Source organism: Ambystoma mexicanum, chromosome 1q (genome assembly GCF_040938575.1).
Source record: "Ambystoma mexicanum isolate Mex_15411 chromosome 1q, UKY_AmexF1_1, whole genome shotgun sequence".
Taxonomy (NCBI): Eukaryota; Metazoa; Chordata; class Amphibia; order Caudata; family Ambystomatidae; genus Ambystoma; species Ambystoma mexicanum.
The window spans coordinates 42514099-42533155 of record NC_090922.1 but is presented as its reverse complement, the minus strand read 5'-3'; the positions used below and the strand labels follow the sequence as shown (position 1 = coordinate 42533155).

The following is a 19057-nucleotide window of genomic DNA, read 5'->3' as shown; positions in this document are numbered from 1 at the left end:
AACTTGATGGGTCCCTGGAGAAAAAGGCTGCTTAGCCCTCCTATGTCCTGACAATACTAATATTCAATGGTAATAATGCTATACCTATCCTTTAAAATGCCCTTTTAAAAGAAATATATATATATATATATATATATATATATTTCTTTTAGATTTTGTTCTGTGCCCCCCAGCCACAAGCATCCTGGCGGCGTGCACACCGCCGCGCCAAACACAGAGATAAATCTGAAGCTCTTCCCTCAAAATGGCGCGTCCCCTTTAAGGGATCTTCACTGCCCCCTAGCGACCTAAGCAGGTCACCGCATGCGCAACCACTTGCTGAACCTACACAAAAACCCTGAACGCCGAGCGGACTCCGCGCTCTTTAACCGAGTCCTGACCTGGCTCCAGAACACGATGGACCCCCACCAACTGACCTGGGAAATCTGGGGTCTTCCTCCCGGACCTCCGACGACACAAAACCCCGTCCCACTGTGTACCAAGTACCACAGCGTCCCCCAACGAAACCCCCCCAACACGGGGAAAAAACGAACCCGCTGCCTGCTTCTACCGACACACTAACAACGAAAGGCAGAGCAACCGGTCACCCTAAGGTAAGGTGGGCATACCTTATTTACGGTACACCCGGCTATAAGGCCCCAAATACAACAAACACTATTTAACTATTCCTAACCGCCCCTCAAACTAACTCTGCTATAAACTCAATCTCACCTAGCTAAACGGCCAACACTATGGGCCACGCGCAGGGAAGGCTCAGGAGCAGGCGACCTGGACAAACGCTCATCCTAACCGTCGCCGAACCTTCCCTGCCCCCTTAAATACCCCTGGGGCACGCTATGCGCAGGCCAGCTCGTGGGCCTGTTCAGCGGCCAAAATAACCCCGGGGGGAAACGCTTAGCGTTCCTCCCGGGGCCCCTCTTCTAGGTTCGGTAATGTTAGCACTCCTGTGTAGTGGTGTTTATAAGGTCTCTTCCTGTCAGTGACTGTTTGGAGTTTTGAGTGGTTCACCACGTTTGTCTATATCTGCAATCATAGATGCACGTTTCTCCGTGTGTCTTGTCTCAGAGTGTGAAATGTGAGATGCCTGCAGTCCACCCCTCAGATTGGCTGTTCCCCTGTGGTTCTCCATCGTGACGCTATCTCTTCATCTGTCAGTGATGCTGTTTATTTAGCCCTGAGAGCTTCAGCCCTGTTCATCAGGTTGCAGTGCAAACATACACAACAGGGGACTGCACCGAGTACCTCTTTATTCTTATATAAAGATTGGTGATTGTTGAGTTAACCAAGTGCCACATGGAAACAGTGCATGTATCGAGGACAAGGAATAAGATAACCGATTCTAGCGAAATTGAAGGATTTTGTCATATTGTGCCGATGCCCGCTCTTTATGTTCCTTAGGGTGACCAGACGTCCCGCTTTTGCCTGGACCGCCCCGTACAGGGAGTTTTTTTTTAAAATTTAAAAACCCTTTCCCGGTTTTTGTTAAAGGGAGGGTGAGCACTGTCACAATCCCAGTTAACTGCAAGAAATTATTACCATTTCACAATTGGCAGGAAATAAATATCATAAAAGGATCTGAATTTTGCAGTACAACTTAAGCCATCTCTATGATACCAGCCACATGTATTAACCAATTGCGCCACATAGAACTCTTTGCAATAAGCACATTGAAAGGCCTCTAATATCAATCGGAGGATTTAGAATTAACACCCTTAGATTTACCCCGTTAAATTTACAGTAAACATCCCACACCATTTGTGCATACAGGGGAAGTGCTAAAAATACTGTGGGATCTCGATTTGGGGCGTGGGTGGGTGTGGTTTTCAGTCCTACTAATGGGTCTATTGACGGTCGCGTTTTTTATTTTGAAAATCTGGAAACACCAATGTTCCTGCAGTTTGTTGTAATGGGGATAGCAGTGGCTGCCATGTCATTGCAGTGGTGGTCACCTTTATAACAGTGGCTGCCATCAAAGCTATGCACATATGCGCATGGCAGAGATCACCCTGGATGCATGCGTTGAAAGGCCCAGCTAACTGGGTTTTGCCGCATACATGTGGTTATTGCCCATTTTGCCTCACCTGTTTTGGAATGGCCCACGATCTGCCCAACCACTTTTTGCACATCTGGCAGGAATACTCCAGTCATTCTGTGGCATATCTCACCATCGTCTGTGTTCGTCTTTCAAAATGTTATGTTGATGACAGTGCCTCTCTATATATCCGTTTGTGGTCTCCATATATATCTTTGCAGGGTTACCCGTTGCAGTGACTATAAATGACGGGGCTCCACTGCCCATTATGGAGCAGTTGAGAGCAGAACAGGCTGTTCAGCTTCACAAAAGCAGTGGCTGCCTTGACACTAAACTGTTCTGCGTGTACTGTCCAGGTAGTCTTATCTATGAATAGGTATCCTGTCAATGCTCAAGGTTGCGCGGCATGATGTTTGTCCAGCCACACAGGGGCATGTAAAGCATGTCTGTCCATAGATACATTCTTGTGTATCTATGGACAGACCTCAGTCAGAGTTACCACTGCTTCACTACCAAAACGTGCACAATACTCACACCAACTCTCAGTCCCTGCCTTCAAAAGGGCCAAAGCCTGCAGTGCGAGCTTTGAGGTGTTAGCACCAAAATCCTGGAACTCACTACCACTCAAACATAGAAAGGAAACCTCTGTCACTGTGTTCAGGAAAAACTAAGCTCTTCAACTAGACTGTATTTGAAGGTGTTCCCCTGTAACCATGGAACATTCATACTGCATTTTGTTGTGAACCTCTGTAATGCCTACTGATCAGTCTGTTTTTATTTTAAACTGTATCTAAGAGAATATCCTGTAAAAGTGCCACGATGCCTCAGGGCTGCTGCACGCTTTATAAATTTAAATAAATAAATACCAGAGCCTGCTCAGAACTGTACCTATAAATGTTTCTGCAGTGAAGTCCGATCAGGTCCTTCTTCTGATGGTGTGCCCAGGAGCTAGAACTCAGGGACAGGAGTCATTCACTTTTCTGCCTGATTTCCATACATGAAGCGGGCCCACAGAAGATCGCTGGAGATGTATCATGCTGCCATGGATCAAATAAAGTTGCGCACACAGGTTGAGTGTGTGTGTTTGTGCACTGCTTGGAAAATGGTGTGGGCTTGATTGGCAGGTACACACTTGCCAGGCAGTCTGTGGGTTTTGAAGGGAGTATGGGGGTTCCCTTGGAACTTCCTCAAATGTGACAATTGATGGGGCTATTTCATCTCTTGTGGCGTTCCATAGGGTTCTATCCCATCGCCATGGTTTTTCAACATCTACCTGGCTCTCTTGCCCACTTGATCATTTGATTTCTACCTTCACCCCTCATTTCTAGTGTTATGCAGACGACACACAGCTCTCTTTCAAGTTGCCATCCTGATCCACCTCCTCCTCCTCTCTAATACCGGACTGCCTAATGGCTTTCCAGGCTTGGTGCTCTGCTAATGATCTCTGCCTTAATGCCAGTAAGACTGAGATCTTTCTCATTGGAAAACATGCCCCTTGCTACCCCGACTCTCTGACAAGCCTCCTTGGGTCTCTCCCCTTCACCCACCTGTAAGGCTAAAAACGTGGGTATCATCTTTGACTCCTCTCTCTCTTTCTCTCCACACATCAATGACCTTCTCAAGAAGTCCAACTCACAGCTCCACCGCCTCAGGCATTCTCCCTTTATTCACCTTACCCCAGAAGCTCAACGTCTCCATAGCTCAGGTTCTCTCTAGGCTGGACTACTGCAACAGCCTCTTCCTTAACCTGCCTCTTTGCTCACTTTGCACCCTCCGAATAATCCAGAATAGGACTGTAAAACTAATCCTTGGCCTCGAGCCCTGGGACTGCATCTCTGCAGCCCTAAAATCTCTCCACTGGTTCCCAGTGACCGCAATAATCAAATTCAAGACCCTATGCATCACCCATAAGGCTCTCTGGGGCCTGGGACCTCTCTACACCCAGCTTGCCCTCCCTAAATACCTCCCTGCCAGCGTATTTCGGTCCTCTGGCTCCAAATCTCTGCAAATCAAACGCCTTTCCAAGCAGAGGGCGAGGTTGATCCCTCTCCTTGGCTGGCTGCTCCCTGTGGAACGGCCTCCCTACCCCCCTTAGACTTGAGCCGGACCTTCTTAAGTTCCGGAAACATCTCAAGACTTTCCTCTTCTCCTCTTCCTTGCCTCTCCCCGTCTTGTGCTAAACGTTCCCTCAGCTGCTGCCACTGGGATCTGGTCCCTTCTGAGTCATACAGGGACCAGACCACCCTGCCTATCAGTCCCCACTGCATCCCCTGCCAGCACTTGCCATTGGGCTCCCTCGCCCAGGCTAGCACCAACCTGGTCCACCCCGTCCACAGCACTCACCCTCCCTTCCCCCTCTTATTTCCTCAGGCACTTGCCATCTTGGGCCCCCCTGCACTTGCCCACCCCCCTTTCCTTTGGGCACCCTACTCCTGCACTACTCCCCCCCCGGCCCCACTGCACTTATCACCTTTGTCTTGCACTTGCACGTTAGGATTGTCACAAGGCCAATATAACTGTTTTTTGCTTAGTTTTATTCTATGTCTCCCTCTTGTCTTGTGGTGCCTGGAAATACTTGGGTATAGGCGGCATACAAATGTCCAATAAATAGAGGAATACATTTTTTCAGCATCAATAACACTGCACTTGCTTCGCTCTTTTGCTACTTAACAGGCTGATTCATTCCCTGGTGCTTCAGCAGCTCTGTTTCCATCTCGCTGCCAAAGGGTGTCCTTCAATGCCCTGCTTCGCCGAATGTTGTAACTTAGCAAAGAGGAGTGTGGAGCTTCTCAGTCACGGACCAACTATGAGCCTCTTTGTATGGAATTCAAGGATGCGTCATATGAACAGGTTCCAGGTACTCCAGTTCTGTGTTACACCAAGACCACCGATTGATAATTCTCATCTTCTCCAGCCCAGGCGCACAACTGATTGCACCAACAGTTCTTTTTTAATGTATTGTGCTTGGTTAAAAAAAAATGATACATTCCCAACACAAAACCAACACATCATTATTTAACATTTTGCCTTAAATTGAATCACACTGATAATTACAAATCAATTAATTTCAAACGTGATAAAAATCTTAAAACAGTAATTGATAAAACGGTGAATTGACCTGGTAATAAATCTGACAAGATATAATCGGACTCAATATAAACAATATTATGTACAAATCTGTTAAAAAACAACATGCAAGAACTTTGAAGATAACGAGCTCTTTCAAAGATTCAACCGATGGACTACAAAAGTAGAAAATAGTATTGGAAATAACTTCTTTATGTCTTATATATAAAATCTAATTTGTTCAAATTAAATTGACCCAAAAATATATGCATATAAATAATAACACTTTGTACTTGGAATACCTATTCAAAGAATGGTAAATATATACTAAATATATACAGTCTATGTGGTACCACACAATACTTAAATTCAGTAATAGATGCACTAGCTGCAGACAGTTTTAAATAGGCATGTTCATTCTTTATTTTAATAGTACATTTTTATTGTCCTTTTGTGAGGTAACATTACAAGTGAGTCAAAGAAACAAAAGAAGAAACGTAATAAACAATTGAAAGATCTCTCCAATCGAACCCCCTAGGAACGGAGCAGTCTCTCAAGTTTTCCCCGTGTTGACTTCCTGGAGTCATGCCCTCTGTGATGTTTTTCCCCCCACTTCTGTACAGGACTTCAGGCACCAGCGGTCGTTAAATGTCCTCTTCCTCCTGATCTGGGATTATTCCCAGGAGGGTCATGGCCTTCGGGCACCATTTTCGTCGCTCGCCCTCCTTTAGGTAGTTCAGTAGCGCTGACCATTCCGTATTAAATTTCAAGTGGTCACCTTGAATTGAGTAGGTCAGCCATTCCAGTGCTGGGAGCGACCATATTTCTGCTACCCATTTATGATCTGCGGGGGGTGGGGGTGTGTGCTGATTTCCATTTACGCACGATGACTAGGGCCGCTGCCATCATCAACATGATGATATAACATTTTCGGTGGGGTTTGTTGTTGATTTCTTCTAATGCCCTATTGAGGCCTACCATGTCTATGCCCCAATTCCCTTCTATTTCTTCCCCAGGACCCGCTTGATGGCGGAATGGACTGTTCCCCAATATTCTTATATTTTTGGGCATGACCACCATATGTGGCTCCATGTGCCCGTGTGGCCGCAGTTCCTCCAGCATTCCTTAGATACCCTTAGGTAGATCTTGTGGAGTCTCTCCGGTGTGAGATGCCATTGTGTTAGGAGTTTCATCCATATCTCACAGATTTGGACTGATCTTGTGAGTTTTGTTAGTTGAGCCCAAATCTTCTTCCATGCTTCGGAGTATATTGTGATGTTTGCATTGGAGTCCCACTTACCTATGTATGGCATGGGTGGCCGTGACTCCCCTTCTTTTATGATCCTATATATGTTTGTGACCACTTTCTTGTTGCCCGTCTTGGTATATTTCTCGAGCATCGTGAGCTCCTGGGGTGCTGCAGTCCTCATCTCCGGGTGGGACAGCCAATGTCTCAGTTGAGCATAGGCATAACGTTGATTTTCCCCCCAAGTCAAAGTCAGCTTTGCATTGGTCGTAAGTTTTGATCTGTGAAGCCAGGAACATGTCCCTCGCTCTTCGGCAGCCTCCTCCTTGCCAGTTTTGGAACGCCGCCCAGAGGAGGCCGGGGGTGAACTGAGGGTTCCTGAAGAGGGGTGTGTATGGGGAAGGGAACATTGTGGTGTGGGATTTACTCGCCGCTTGGTCCCAGGCACTTCCCACCGTGCTCGTGATTAAGCTTGCGTACGTTTGCGGTGGTCTGTCCTTCTTGGGTTCCTACAATGCCTCCTCCAGCTCCGTTCCCACCACAGCTCTGTCCATGGGTCTCCATACCTTGTTCCTGTCGTCTCGTTGCCAGTCTCCTTATTTGGGCAGCGATGTAGTAGACCTTGAAGTCCAGCATGCCCATCCCCCCACCTCCGAGCGGCGATCTCATGACCCACCCCGCCGCTCTCGGTGGTTTATAGTTCCAAAGGAATCTGTCCGTTGCCTTCTGGAGGGCTTTGAAGAAACCGGGCAGAATGTGAATTGGGAGGGAGGTGAAGTAATAAAGAAGCCGTGGCAGGGCTGTTTTTTCAAGGCATTGATTCGGCCCAACCACGATATGGCGAGGGGGGCCCCAGTCCACTAGTTTTTGATTTCAGCTGCTCTAACGGGTTACCTGGTACAACCCTTCAACCTTGCTGGTCAGCAATACCCCCAGATACTTGATTCAGTTTTCTGCCCATGGAAATTTGAAGTTGCATTTAAGGGGTTGCATCTCCTGCTGGGTTAATGTGAGGTTGAGGATTTCTGACTTAGTTATGTTAACATTTAGGCCCGCAACTGCTCCGAATCTGTCGAGCTCTTTCTGAGCAGCTCTCAGTGAGTTGTCTGGGCTAGTTAAGGTAAAGATCATGTCATCCGCGAAGGCTGCTATTTTGTGAGATTCCCCCCTGAATGGTATCCCCGCTATTGTCTCGTTCGCCCTAACTGCCTCAAGGAATGATTCTAGGTGTAGGGCATATAGTATGGGTGATAGAGGGCATCCCTGTTTCGTACCCCTTTCTACTGGAATCTGTTCTGAGATGTGATGTCACGACCCTCGCCCAAAACCCCCTCTGGCAAACCCATTGGCCAGGTGGAGTCAGGACTTGGGCCTCTAGAGCCTGGCATCCTCTTCAAAAGCCCTCATGGGGCCAGTCCTGGCGCCTATGGCGCCAGGCTCATACACCATGAAAAACAATGTGCTTGGGAACTACTTTATTGTATTGTCAGCCAACATGGAGGCATTCACATAGCTTGGTTCCTAAGAACCAAGCTATGCAGTCTAGTGTTTTGGGTGTGGTAGCCTGTGACTACTTTGCTTGGACTATTTTGTTGGGGTTATATAAACCACACCTTTGCGTTACTTTGCAGCTTACAACGTGATGCTCACCGGGTCCAGCTATTCCCTCGAACCTCGGAGAAGCAGAACCTGCTATGAAACAAAAGGAACATCATTAGCAGCAGCATCTTACCTGCAGTCTTCCTCTTTAAACACTCGCAGCTACTGAGAACAGCTTCCTCGAATCTGCACGCCACCCGGACAGAACGATCTGAAAGAGGAAGATAGAGGCAACATTAAAGAAAGCAGTAGAGACATTTACAAATTACGAACTGCTCAGAAGGCTTACCTGGCTGGGCGCCTCTCGGCTGGCACCACTCCGGACATTCCACTCGCGCTGAAGAACACCGCGACCTACAAGGAAGGAAGACACACAGGTTAGCAAAGGCAAGACTTTGCAGCGCTGCCCATAGTGCTTACTTACCGCATCGTAGCGCTCTTAATGTGCCATCATTTACCAGCGGGGCTCAACCAAGCCAGTTCGCCGCGCTGAAGCTCCGCATACGTAAGGGAGAAAAAAGAGACATTTTAAACAAAGAAAGGCATGCAGGATAGCAACAAAACTAAAGAACAGCAATAAGACCTACCTGAACAATATCAAACGGGCCGGCGTCAGTGAAGTAACTGGATCGCACTCGCCCATGAAAGACAATGCGCCCCTGCAAAGAAGGCAGGACGGAGAGCACGCCTTATTCTACCACAACGTGAGCAGAGGGCGCCAGAGGGAGTGAAATCATACGGGGGTGGAGGGAGGATACTTACCCCAGTCGGTCAGCCTTGAACACAGTCCTCCTGCATTTTCAGGCAGAACCTTCCCCAGAGACCACATCAGGGCAAAGCTGAGAAGCATACCAGCGAGTAACCCGGCTGGGTGGCGTCCCTGTGGATACCAGGTGAGCGTAACATGTGACCGTTTATAGCTAGTCGTAAGAGTGGGTGCTGGTAATTGGCTTTGACCCTTCGTAAGAAGCTTTGCCCGAACCCCATCCTCCTCAAGGTTGCAAAAAGGAATCCCCACTCTACGCTGTTGAAAGCCTTTTCGGCATCTATGGCTAAGAGGAGAGCGGGGATGGCCTCCTTCTGAGCTTTTTCAATTAGGTGGACTATGGGTCTAATGTTGTCGCTTGTTTGCCTGCCTCTCACGAAGCCTGACTGATCCGTCTGGACCCGCCTCGAGAGAATAAGCTCTAGCCCATTCCCCAGTATTTTGGTATGGATTTTGGCGTCTACATTTATTAATGCGATGGGGCGGTGTGAGCCGCACTCAGTTAGATGTTTCCCTTTCTTGTGTATTACTATAACCTTTGCCTCTTCCATAGATTTCGGCAGCAATTTAGATGCCCCTATATGGTTGTATAATTTGGTGAGGTGTCTTTGTCGAGTTTATAAAACTGTGAACCATAACCGTCGAGCCCCGGAGCTTTGTTGATGGGGAGTGAGTTAATGGCTGCCCTTACTTCATCTATTGTGATGTCCCCCTCCAGCCTTTTCCTTTCTTCACTGGTTAGTTGGGTCAAGTGGGTTTCCCTCAGGTATTCCTCCTGATTTTCTAGAGTTGGGTTTTCGGTACTGTATAGGGTGGAGTACAAATTATCAAACTCCTGAAGTATGTCCTCTGTTTTAGTACTTGTCAGCCCCCCTGCTGTTTTATTTTTAGTATGGTTCTATCCCCCTCTTCTCCCTGAGCATTTTGGCTAGCAGACGGTCAGATTTCTTGGCTTTGACGTACATCCTCTGTTTGAGGCGGAGCAAGTTGTGTTCCGCCGCTCTGGTCTGCAGTAAGTCTAATCGCCCCCTGATAGCCCGATATTCCCTTTTCATGGCAAGAGTCTGCTTCGGGCCCATTTTAGGCATGAGCTCTTTTAATTTGGCCTCTAAATTAGCTCCCTCGAATCTCAGCTCCTGCTTGCGCCTAGCTTTTATAGCAATAATCTTTCCCCTGAGGGTCGCCTTCAGCACACCCCACCAGTTATGCCAACTGAACTGGTGTCCCCCCTCTGTGTTGGTGTCTACATATCTGTTGATCTCTTCCGAGACCTCCTTAACCAAAGTTAGATCCGGTGCCCCGGGTATCTCTACTTCCAGAGCCCCGGAGGCCCCTTTCTCCTCGCTAGTTCTAAGGTCATGGGGGCGTGGTCGGAGATGGTGATGGCGCCCAGCTCCATCTCGACTACCTTGTCCATCAGTGGGGTGGCTAGCCAGACGTAGTCGATCCTGGAGTGCGACCTGTGAGGGTGGGAGTAGAAAGTATACCCCTCCCTCTCCCCCTGCATGGTTCTCCAAGCATCAACTAGGCCTAATTGGTGTAGCTTCTCTTCGAGATCCCCCGAGGGAGTACCCTGTGGGCCCTGGGCACAAATGCTCCCGTCTCTGGTGGGGTCCCAGGCAATGTTGAAATCCCCTATGAGGATGATGGGGAATTTCGCAAAGCATTCTAGGCGTTTGAGTGCACCTTGGATGTACTGGTCATGTCCCGTGTTGGGGGCGTACAGTGTTGCAATTGTGAAAGCCTTCCACTGATAACGCAAGGTATCTGCCTTGGTTGTCTTTTTCTGAACCGGTTACCGTTAGATCCAGCCCATCTCTCAGAGCTATGAGGACACCCCTTTTTTCCCAGGTTGTGTAGCTTGAAAGATTACGCTGTATCGCCAGAATCTGATCCTGTGGGTGTCCTGGGTTTGTATGCAAGTTTCTTGCAGGGCTACAATGTGAGGCTCTTCTCTCATAGGTTATCTCTCAACGTTCTTCCGCTTGAGCGGGGAGTTGAGGCCGTTTATGTTGAGCAATAGGATTTTCAAACGGTTAGCTATGGCCATGGTGGTGTCCCACTCCCCGATAACCTATGTGAGGGGGTCTGCGCCTCTTCAGTCTGCACAAGGCTATATTCATCGTCCTTCCGGGTACCCCCTCTCCTGAGTTGCCTCCCTTATTATGCAAGTGCTGTTCCATCCCCCCCACACCCTCCCTGCTCTCCCTTCCCCATCCCCTTAGCTTGGTGAATCCAATTGGCACTTAGCCCCCCTCGTTTGTTCACGAGAGCTGGATCCTAAATTCCTCCCAACATTCCCCAACGCAGGAATCTCCCTTCCCATTCCAATCGCCTTCCCCTTCCTAGTCTCCCGAGCACCCTTATTTCAAAAATCCTTTATGGCTCTGGGTTGCGCATTGCACCATTTTTGCGTGCCCTCCCCAAGGTTTCATGGTTGATAAAGCCCAGGGGCTCAGAGGGAGCTCAGACGGCTTGTGATTCTGTTTGACCTGATTCGCTGAGGTCTGCGCTAGAGGCTGGGCCATCGTGCCGGGGTTGTCGGCCCCCTTTCTTATTTCTCTTGGATGCTATCGTTGTCCAGTCCCAGGATTTCGGTGTGGGCTTTTGGTTGGGCTGCGAGGGACGGGCTGTGAGTTCTCCCTCCTCAATTCCCAAAATGTTAGCACCTTCCTCGCAAGTTGTCACTTTGTGATTTTCCTTGCCATGTGAAGCTGAGCGCGAATGGGTGCTGCCACTGATATCTTACTTGGTGGGATCTCAAATGGGTCAGGACCGGGGCCATGCGCCGTCTTCTGTTTAAAGTGGTTTGGGACAGGTCCTGGTAAAGTTGTATCTCCATACCGTTGTATGTGATTTGGTTGGTGGACCGTGCCTTTGCCAAGATCTGTTCCTTTAGGGTGTAGCTATGGAAGACAATTAGGACATCCCAAGGTCTTGCCCCCGGATCTTGGTGTTTCGGGCCCACCCTGTGGATCCTATCGAAGCGGATGTCGGCCCCCTGGTCTTCTTCTAGCAGGTTGCTGAAGGTGGATCTCATAGCCTGCGTCAGGTCCTGATCCGGGACGCTTTCTGGCAGCAATTTAACACATATATTGGAGCACCGAGAGCGGTTCTCCAAGTCCTCGGCTTTTAGCTCCAAATTATGGGTGGCAACGGCCAGGGTATCCAGCAGGACTTCTGCTTTGCGTGCCTCCTCCGTCATTTCTTGGATAGCCCTTTCGTTGATGTCTACCCTTCTATTTTATTGATGTCTCTTTTGATGTCTCGAATCCCCTCAGCCAGGTCTTCTCTCAGTGACTCCATTTGTTTTCGGCCTGCGTTGGTGAGTTTTTCAACCAAGTCCCCCAGTAGGTTCTTGAGAGCGGAGTAAGTCACCTGGCCCTCCTAGATGGCTTTCTTCGTCTACCACTGTGGCACCCTCCCCGAGGTGGTGTTGGTAGGGCCCCCCGCGGTCTTTGTATCTCTGGCCCACATCTACGCTAGGGTGCCCTCCTGTGTCCTCCTTGAGGTTTTAGAGGGGGCCAGGGTGTCCTTGTTCTTATTCCTTGACATCTCCGGGGGGGCAGTGGGCCTCGGCCAAGTTAAGCACTGAGGGTGGGGCCCTTGATGTCGCATCTCTGGTCACCGGCAAGCTCGTGGGCCACTGGGCTCCCCGTTGCACGTGGACCCCCTCCCCACCTCCAGGGGCCTGTGTTGAGTAGCAGATGAGATCAGCTGCGGTAAGACCTCAAAACCTTTCCTGGGCTGAATGTCTTTAGCCTCTGTTGTTGAGTCTGTGTGTATGAGGCCTCTGGTGGTGCCACTGTCGGCCATCTGTTGTGCCCAGTGGTCGAGGAAGTGACCCTGGGAGTCCCTCAGCTCTTGCTGGTGTTTTGGCCTGGGGGGGCCCCAGCACTGGGTGCTGCGGTTCGAGTGGCGTCAACTAATGTGGATGCGTTTCGGTGTTGGTGCTGACCAGGTAGGGCCTGTGAGCTGGACCCTGACTCCAGTGTTGGGAGCAATGTCTTCGGGGTGGTGCAGGCCCCCACCAACGGCTCCCGCCCGCCCTTTCCTCACTTACTTGGAGGGTTCTTGTGCAGTCCAGGTGGGGGGGGATAAGTTGCCCCCACGGGCAGGAGTCGGACCTCTCCGGAGCCGGCCGCTCTGGGTGTGTAAAATCAGAGGAGGCCGGCCGAGTCTCTGCTTCATGGGCCGCTTCGATCTGGTAGCAGGCGCTGATGTTTGTCTCTTCCTCCACAGTGTTTAGGAGGCGGCAGGTGCCCGGCCGGGCGGCCACAGGACCCCAAGGCCGCCCGAGGCCCTCCGGGTGTCACCAATAGGCCGTGGTCCGGCCCCTCGCCGGGAGGGAGGGTGCGGAGTTCCAGGGGGCAGTCGGCGCTCCGACTATCCGCTGAGCATGTGCCTCACGGCAGGGTTGTGTTCTGTGGTGGTGGTGAGTTCAGCCAGTCCTGATGGGCTGCAGCGGCCCACGGGTGCCCCCACCTCATTGTGCCCGTGGGTGCCCTCACCTCATTGTGCCCGTGGGTGCGCCGACGGCCAAGGTTTCCAACTGTGAGCCCTCTCCTCAGGGTGGTCGTCCCCGGGGGTCCTCTCACGGGAAACGGCCATGCCCCCACAAACACCGGCACCGGTCGGGGACTCGGTCCGGTGACCAGGCAAGGTCCCCGGTGGCCGCACCTCCTGCTAGAGTTCTTCGTCCAAGTGAAACCCCGGGCAGGTGTAGAGGCTGTGGCGCCCCGCCAAGTTCGTGGCTCACTGGGGTTAGCCAGTCCGTGGCTGTGGAGTCACGTCTTTCATCTACACCCAGGGTCTGTGCTCCCTTGGCTGTGGTGCGGCACCTGGGGAGGGCTTGTCCGCTTTGTTAGATGCCAAAAGCCAGACTAAGGATGCGGGAGCTCGGTGGTCACACGGGCTACACGACGGCAGCCATCTTGGAATCTGGCATGTATATTCTTAAGTGAGGTGTATCAGCATGGAATAGGGAAGAAAGGCAGGTTACTTGTGAACAGTGGCAGAGTGCTGTCTTGAGACTAGAAAAACAATTCTTTGTGAAAACGTCCCCCCCCCCCCCCCCCGAACCCTCCTACCTGGGCAACCTGTAATGTAAAAGTTAGGGAGTAACTTATTTTGTCTTTTACAGCTCAGTCCTATAATGTTAAATAACCTTCTGCTTTAAGGTTCTACCACCCCAAAGTACCTGAGAGGCCACAGGAGAATAGGATCCAATACGACTCTAGGACCCCTGATGACTCCTGAGGCTAGAAGATGCTCTTTCTCATCACAGTACCTTTTTGTTTCTTGGCAGGTGAAGTGGCGGTTTCTTGGTTTCACTCGACGATTCCCTCTGAGGATGGAACCCCCTCCTCCCCTTGCAAGAAGGAGCCACTGGGATGCTGAGTCCATGTGAAAAATTGAACCAAAGTCTTTATGACCTGGACTTGACCACTGGAGTTGTCAGTCTAGAAAAATGGATACCTCTACTTTGTCACCGCAAATGTATTCTGATGGCCGTGGGCCAACCGTCTCATGCACGATATGACAGAATATAGGTTTTCGAGTTTGCCAATGAACGGCCATTTTGATGTAACAAGAATCGCCATTTTGTTTTCTAACCATTGCTCATTGCTTTCTGTTCTTATTGCTTCGCAGTACATTTTACGCTTACACTGCTCGACTGTAAAACATTGTTGTCTGCATGTAAAAGGACAAGGCCGCAGGGCCGCGAGGATAACAAGAGTTCGTTGAAACGCAACGTAGGCAGCGCCAGGAAGAATGCCCGGCTCCCTCCCGAATGTAGCCTTGAAGCAGAGCTGCAGGGCATTTAATCATTTCGCAGCTGCCAGCCAGGCTCGTTATATGGTAGAATATGTTAGAATAAAGCAGCTAAAGGCTTGAATTATGCTCTTCTTACGGCCCCCCTTTGCTGAGCCCTGTTAGAGCGTGTCGACTCCCAGGACACGAATAGCACCTCATAGATAGCAAGGTCTGGAATGCAACTCTCCCCCCGTATGTAGCTCGCTTCCAAGCGCTGTGTTCTGTTCAACAACTAAAAGATGCCTCCGCACTCACAAATTGCAAATTGTTACTAGAATAGATGTTTGAAGGTGTCATAGTTGTCGAAAATGTCCATCATCCCACCAAGTTCAAAGAAACCCAATAAAGGGGGGTGTTAAACATATCATAGCTAATTGTTTGATATGCATTTTGTATATATGTAACTGATGTACGTAATTCACTCTCTTGCGATCCTCGAGGTCTAGAGATGCACGTTGCGGGGCGTGAGACCGAGTTGGCCAACTGAGACTTTTGCTTTGCAATAAACCCTAGCTTTGGGAATACAACCTTGTGTCTGGCGTATCTATCGTGTGTGATGACTCGCCTTGTTTCCATAGACGTAAGGGACCCCAATGGGCCCCTTTCAGAGTGGACCCCGGGCCCTCACCAAGTCTGGATTCTCAGGACGTCTTTGTCAGCTTCTGGTAGCGGGAAGCCCACTGCAGACCTTCCACTGCACCCAGCGACTCTGGACTCTCTCCGGCGGGAATAAGTGTTCAGTGGTGATGGTAAGGATGTCCTTTCAAATGTTCTTAAGCAGTTGGAAGTACGCAGCTCCTGGTGTCCAGCAGCACTATGCAAGGGTACCCTCTCTTCTGGGCAGTAGACGGCAACAGCTTCCAGTGGTCACAAAACCCACCTCTGGACCCTGGGTGTCACCAATGAACTTCTTCAACTTGAGATGTCCAGGCACTCCTCTTCAGGACTCACGAAGACCCCTTCTCTGGATGGCAGGCACATAGGAGTGGCTTCCAGGGCACTTCGGGTGAAGAGCAGTAGTTTGCACGATGGTCCCTTGTAGCTCGAAGAGCAGCAGTTTGCAGGTCCTTTCTAGATCAGTCCGTGGGAGACACGACAGCTTTCGGATTACAATGAAGAAAATACAGCAGCAGACTTTTCCTCCAGCTGGGCTTCAAGGAACAGCTTCTTCTTGCTAAGCTTCGACTTAAGCTTCTGAACAAATTGGTAAGTGAGAGGTCCCCAGATATACACATCTGTCCCCCATTTACTCTGGCTGAGCCAGGCTTAGTTAGCCAATCACACAGAAGGGCATTCATGCAGGCAGGCAGGCAGCCAATCAGGCTCACAATCATTCAGGCCATTCACTCCACCCAGACACCATAACAAAGAATGTGGATTGGTGTAAGCACCTAACCTTTCAGCACACTACACTGCATTCATGTCAGTTTCAGTCAGGGCTGTCTCATCCATTGTGTCATACACACAGAAACCAACAGAGAATGTGAGTTCACTCATACTCCATTCACACAGGACCCACCCCAGGGTGCACCCACAACACACAGCTCCTGGGAAGGCTCCAGTCAGTCTGACAGGCAGCAGCCCCAGAGCCATATGTTATTTCCACCCAGCAGCCAGTCTGGAGGAAAGGGAACAGAGACATATATGTTGTTTCCACCCAACAGCCACTCAGGAGGAAGGGAAAGAGTCGGGGCTTCCCACGGCTTTGGGAAACAAGGTAAAAGGCAACAGAAACCACCAAGAGGCTGCAATGGCCATCTTGCCTTTTTTTTAGGAATCCTTTGATTCTTATGGCAGGGCCTGGGTGCCCCAAAATGGAGGGTACTCAGAACCACTGCCCAGTCAGCATGTAGCTGCCACCAGCTCATACCCTGCTCCGTGGGCAACACACAGGTGACCAAAAACACACATAAGGAGTACAAGGGCGTACGCCCACCCATGGGTGCAATAAGGGTATCCCATGGGTGTTGTTCACCAAAAGATAAACATGAAGAGCTGCACTGCCAGAGGTCCAGCTGCACCTCGGTGGCAGAAAACATAGAGAAAACACACACACACAAGTGGTAGGACAAGGACTAGAGGGCGCTGTCTCTCCATAAGGCATTTCCAGCATCACATACACTCTCCGAACATTACCCCAAACTATGCACTGACATTTTCCTGAACTGTGATCATAAACATTCACCAAAATCTTCCTGCACTAATGAATGACCACAATACAAGCACAGACATCCAAATCCAAGAAGCAATGCTCACTCCTCCAGTTGCTCTACACATCTTCCCCCGGGAACGCTGTATTCTTACTCAATGGGCCTCATCAGGGCTTTGCGGTATCCCGGTGATAATTGCGTGGAGATTCTGCCAAAGCTGTTTGCATTACCACAACTCGGTCCTGTGCAATTTGTTCCAGATCATGAGTTGCAGTGGTGCTGTAATTCCCCATTTATTTAGAGCCCATAGGACTCTGAGGCTTTTCGGCACTATTATTGCTGGCGTAAAAAGCGCAGAAAATGGGCGGAAAGTTAGAGATTTACCTTCAGCTCAAAGCTGGAGGTAAATCTCCAGCTTTCCACCCAAACTCTGGATTGGGCGGAGCGGTAATAGGATTACTGCTGCATTTTTGCCGCTCCGCCCAACCCGTGATGAGGCCCACCGTCTCTTAAAACCTCTTTGCCAGTGTAGTGTGTCTCTAAAACTCTACTTATCTCTACTGTTCACAAACACAACACTAATTTCTTTGTCTCTTCCTAATGTAGATACTTTTACCCTTTTCACTAGAATACCCTTTCTGTCCTTCTAATGTCTACCTGCTTCCTGAGCACTCAGTTATACCATGTTGCAACCCTTCTTATCACTACACCGTGCCCCTTTCAATGCTCTTATGTGAACATGACTATTCCAAGAGTGCAATCTGACTGAGGTTTCCTCTTGGCTTGTCTCACCCATGTACCTCTTCTCTTGTAACCAGTGGTCGAAGTGAGCGGGAATGAGCGGGAGCTGTGTTCCAACAGGCGGGACAAGTGTTTCCAGAACCTGGAGTTGTATTGGGGGCCACAATCCGATATGATCTTGGATGGCAGTCCATGTAGTCTGAAGATTTCTGTTAAAAAGACTCCGACCATCTCGCTGGCAGAGGGTAGTTTCTTCAGAGGAGTGAAATGTGCCACGTGTGAAAAGAGATCGATAGTAACCATGATAGTGGTGTGTCCCTGGGATTGAGGTAGAGCCACAATAAAGTCAGTGGCTATGGTTTCCCATGGACGTGAAGGAAGTTCTGGTTGAAGCAGGAGCCCTGACAGTCTTTGGTTGTCGTATTTGTTCTGGTTGCAAACAGCACCGTCTGAATATAGGTCTGAACGTCAAGGTACATCTTCGGCCACCAAAACTGTCGTTGTAGGGTGGATCTAATACCTCAGTGCCTGGAGAAGGAGTCATTACAAAGGCGTAGCACCTATTCTCTTAAGGTCTGCGTAGGAACCACTAAGGCAGCATCCTTAAAGACAAGACCGTCCTTGGTTGTCATGGCCAATGGGTTGGTGCCGGTGAATTCTTACCACAGGTCCGACGTTCGAGTCTCCGATCAGATCTCCTCCAGTAGCATTCCGGCTTGGGCGATGAAGACCTTATCCAGAAACATCCTGAGAAGAGGTATTGGTTTGTCAGGTATGTAGTCTTGGCGCTTGGATAGAGCATCAGCAAGCACATTTGAAGAGCCTGGAATGTATGAAATCTGAAACTGAAACTGGGCAAAGAAATACTCCCACCGTGCCTGTCGACTGTTTCTTCACTCCAAGGACTGAAGCACCTGCATGGTCCTATGGTCGGTTCTTACTTGAACAGGATATCTAGCACCTAGAAGAAGGTGTCGCTGATCAATGAAGGCTTGACGGATCGCCAGCAGCTCCTTTTCCAGGACTGAATAGTGTGTTTCACTGGTGCTTAGTGTCCTGGAGAGGTATGCAATGGGGTGTTCTAGGATGTCTACTTGTTCTTGTTTCAGGACCGCTCTTCTGGCATAGTCCGAAGCATCAGTCTCTACCAGGAAGGGTTTGGAGACATCCGGTTACCTTAAGACAAGTTCTTCTGTGAATTTCTTCTTCAGTGCCTTGAAGGCGGATTCCTGTGCTGTAGCCTAAACGAAGGGCGTATCCTTCTTCAAAAGGGAAATGATTGGCTGAACAAGCGAGGAAAAGTTTGGCATGAACATCCTGTAGATGTTTGCCAGGCCCAAAAAGGACTGAATCTGTTTTACTGATGAAGGAGTTGGCCATGAGGTGATGGCCGCGATCTTGGAGGGGTCCATGGCTACGCCTTGAGGGTTCAGGATGAATCCCAGCTATCGCACTGTGGTGACGTGAAAGATGCATTCCTCAAGATTGGCCAGTAATTGGTGTTCCCGCAATCGTTGTAAGACCAGAGTAACATGTTCTTGGTGTAAGGCTGGATCTTTTGAATAGATCAGTATATCATCCAGGTAAACAATGACAAATGGGAACAACATGTCTGAAAAAACCCTGTCCATGAAACGCTG

General features: G+C 49.6%; 1 protein-coding gene across 16 annotated transcripts in view; it reads left to right on the top strand.

Moving 5' to 3' along the window:
- The window catches only part of ZNF821 (zinc finger protein 821), a 363282-nt gene that overhangs the window by 27396 nt on the left and 316829 nt on the right, over positions 1-19057 (top strand). For 2 of the 16 annotated variants that reach the window (XM_069635484.1, XM_069635479.1), the window contains exon 4: positions 7976-8836. The exons of the other annotated variants lie outside the window; for them this stretch is intronic. The gene's annotated coding sequence lies outside the window, so the exon portion shown is untranslated. The remainder of the gene's footprint in view (positions 1-7975; positions 8837-19057) is intronic. 16 annotated transcript variants of the gene reach the window in all.